The sequence below is a fragment of the Callospermophilus lateralis genome, chromosome 12, assembly GCF_048772815.1.
Source record: "Callospermophilus lateralis isolate mCalLat2 chromosome 12, mCalLat2.hap1, whole genome shotgun sequence".
In the NCBI taxonomy this organism is placed as follows: domain Eukaryota; kingdom Metazoa; phylum Chordata; class Mammalia; order Rodentia; family Sciuridae; genus Callospermophilus; species Callospermophilus lateralis.
The window spans coordinates 38,520,741-38,524,412 of record NC_135316.1 but is presented as its reverse complement, the minus strand read 5'-3'; the positions used below and the strand labels follow the sequence as shown (position 1 = coordinate 38,524,412).

General features: G+C 37.8%; 1 pseudogene; it reads left to right on the top strand.

Moving 5' to 3' along the window:
- Window positions 1–256: 256 nt before the first annotated feature.
- On the top strand, window positions 257–3,340 carry LOC143411748 (zinc finger protein 131-like; annotated as a pseudogene).
- The last annotated feature ends 332 nt before the right edge of the window (window positions 3,341–3,672 follow it).

Genomic DNA, 3,672 nt, shown 5'->3' with positions numbered 1-3,672 from the left:
CTTCTTTAAAAGTTAATCAGTGTGCTCCCTCTGTTAGCTGCCTCCACCAGGGCCTGGAGGCAAGTACATGCACATCATCTGGGTCCAGTGTAGGGAGCAGCCAGGCTCCTGCTAGGAAAATGGTGGGGGGAGAGCTGTGGCCTGGGAAAAGGGAAAGGTGTGGGCAACCTGTGTTCTGGGAGTGGAGAGCAAGGAAGGGGAGGTTAGAGGAAGAACTGTGGGTTACAGCAACTTCACGGCCAAGGAGGAGGAAGAGAGGATGGAATGTCTTCAGGAGTTTCCTGAACATTATAAAATGATTCTGGACCATTGAATGAACAATGCAAGCAGGGCAGATTTACTGATATCACCCTGATAGTCCATGGACACCATTTTAAGGCCCACAAGGCTGTTTTGGCTATTTGCTATAAGGTCTTCAAATTCTTACAAGAGTTCACTCAGGAACCTTTGGTGGAGATAGAAGATGTTAGTAAAATGGCCTTTCATCATTTAATTGAGTTCACATATACAGCAAAACTAATGATACAAGGAGAAGAAGTGGCCAATGACATGGAAATCAGGAGATTTTCTACAAATGCTAGAATCTAGCCTCCTCAACACACGGTGCTGGGGAAACTGGAAATCCATATGTAACAAAGTGAAATTAAACCCAGACCTTTCAGCATGCATAAAACTGAACTCAAAATGGATCAAAGACCTAGGAATTAAGCCATAGACACTGCTAGACACTGTGCCTATTAGAAAAAAAAGTAGGCCCAAATCTCCATCATGTGGGATTAAGCCCCCAACTTCCTGAAAACCCATATAGTACAAGAATTAAAATCAAAATTTAATAAATGGGGCAGATTCAAACTAAAAATTTCAAAATAAACAATCAGTGAGGTAAATGAGAACCTACATTTGGGGAGCAAATTTTTACCACACACAAACCAGATAGAGCATTAATCTCTAGGATATATAAAGAACTTAAAAATCTTAACACACACACACACAAAAAAACCAAATAAGCCAATCAATAAATTGGCCAAGACATTGAAAAGACACTTCTCAGAAGATGAAATACAATCAACAAATATATATATAAAAAGTTCAAAACCTTTAGTAACTAGAGAAATGGCTACTATTAAGAATGCAAACAAGAATAAGTGTTAGTGAGGATGTAGAGAAAAAGGCACATTCATACATTGTTGGTAGGACTGCAAATTGGTGTAGCCAATCTGGAAAGCAGTATGGAGATTCCTTAGAAAAACTGGGAATGGAACCACCATTTGATCCAGCTATCCCACTTCTTGTTCTATACCTAAAGGACTTAAAAACAGCATACTACAGGGACACAGCCACATCAATGTTTATAGCAGCACAATTCAAAAGAGTTAAACTGTGGAACCAACCTATATGTACTTCAACAGATGAATGGATAAAGAAACTGGTATATATACACTATGGAATATTACTCAGCATTAAAAGAGAATAAAATCATGGCATTTGCAGGCAAATAGATGGAGTTGAAGAATATAATGCTAAGTGCAGTTAGCCAAAACCAAAAAACAAATAAATCAGAATGTTTTCTCTGATTTAAGGATGCTGATTCATAATGTGTTGGTGGGGTCATGGGAGGATTAGATAAACTCTAGATAGGGCAAAAGGGGAAAGAAGGGGGGGAATGGGGGTAAGAAAAATGGTGGGATGAGATGGACATCACCACCCTAAGTACAGGTATGAAGACACAAATGGTGTGACTCTATTTTGTGTACAGCCAGAGATATTAAAAATTGTGCTCTATATGTGTAATACGAATTGTAATGTGTTCTGGTGTCATATATAGCAAATTAAAATTTTTAAAAATTTAATGAAAAAAATAAATAAAATGCCTACTTTCCAAATCAGGCAAGGAAAAAATAAAGCTCTTTAAGTCAGAAACAAAGAAAACTCAGCTCCATTAGAGAAAAATATCACACACACACACACACACACACACACACAAAATGAGGCTAAAAAAAAAATTGAAGGATTGCAGAAACTTCAGAAGTTATCAGTGAGTCCTTGCCATCTGCAGAATCAGAGCCTGTGGAAATTGAGGTGGAGGTCACAAAAGGCACAACTGAAGTGAAAGATGAAGGCATGGAAATATTAGAGGAAGTGGCTTCTGCCAAGCAGTCCATAAAGTACATACAGAGCACAGGTTCCTATGATGATTCTGCTGTAGCATTGTTAGTGAATATTACCAGGAAGTACTGTCAAACTAATAGAAAAGGGCAGATTAAAGAAGAAGATGGCTGTGCATCTGACCCCATACACAAACAGGAACAAATGAAATCATACTCCACTGAGAGTTTCAAGTGTCAAATATGCAATAAAAGATACTTTCCATATAGCGCATGGAAATAGTACCTAAATTGTTACCACCTTGAAGAAGGTGGAGTCAGCAAGAAGCAAAGAACTGGGAAAAAATTAATATGTCAGTACTATCAGAAACAGTTTGATCACTTTGGATATTTTAAAGAGCATATTTGAAAACATACAGGTGAAAAACCTTTGAGTTTCCAAATTGTCATGAATTATATACTAGAAATAGTAACCTCAAATGTCATCTCACTGCATGCCAAACTGGAGTGGGAGCAAAAAAGGGAAGGAAGAAGCTGTATGAATGCCAGGTGTATAACAGTGTGCTTAAATGTTAGGACCAGTTCAAAGATCACTTGGTAATATGCGCTGCAGATAAACCCAATAATTGTACTCTATGTGACTTGTGGCTGATGCAAGGAAATGAATTAAGGAGACAAATCAGTGATACTCCTAATATTTCAGAGCATTTAGTAACTGTGGAAGTCCTTTCAATAGCAACCGGTGTGCAAACTGAACCAGTGACATCAATGACTATTATAGAACAAGTTGGGAATGTGCATTTGTTACCATTACTTCAGGTCCAGGTGGATTCAGCACAAGTGACTGTGGAACAAGTCTATCCTGATCTGCTTCAGGACAACCAATTGCATGATTCATACATGAGTGGGCTTCCAGAGCAAGTCCGAGTCAGTTATCTAGAAGTAGGTTAAATTCAGACTGAAGAAGATACTGAAGTACAGGTAGATGAGCTGCATGTTGAAGATGTAAATCAGATGCCAGTGGAAGTACAAACTGAGCTTCTAGAAGAGGATTTCAATCACGTGACCTCTGAAATCACGAGCCAAGAGGAGAGAGAGACCAATCAAATAGATGTTGCTGAGGCTGCCAGGGAAGATCACAAAGGTGCTGAGAGTTTAAAGACCAAACCAATCATGGATTCCAAGTTGAAAAGGCAGAGAATGATAACAGAACAGCTCTTCCAGTTTTAGATTGAAATAACAAATATATATTGAAATATACATGTTTGGTTTTTGAACTGATTGTGGGCAGAATGACTGACCTTAATTTGACAGACAAGTGGACCAAATTTAAAAACTATTTCCTGTTGTGTTGAATTGTTTCTATAGAAACAAAATGATGTCCCTCACCCCAGTTAATGCCATAGAGGAGGATCTCTCTATAAATAAAGAAGAGCTTTGAGAAGTATATTTCTGGAAATTTAAATGGATTATATTTTTATTATATAGTTGGGTACAAATGTAATTCTTTATCACTGTTTTATCTTTGTCAGCTCATGTCCTTCTTCATTTTTTTTTACATATTTGT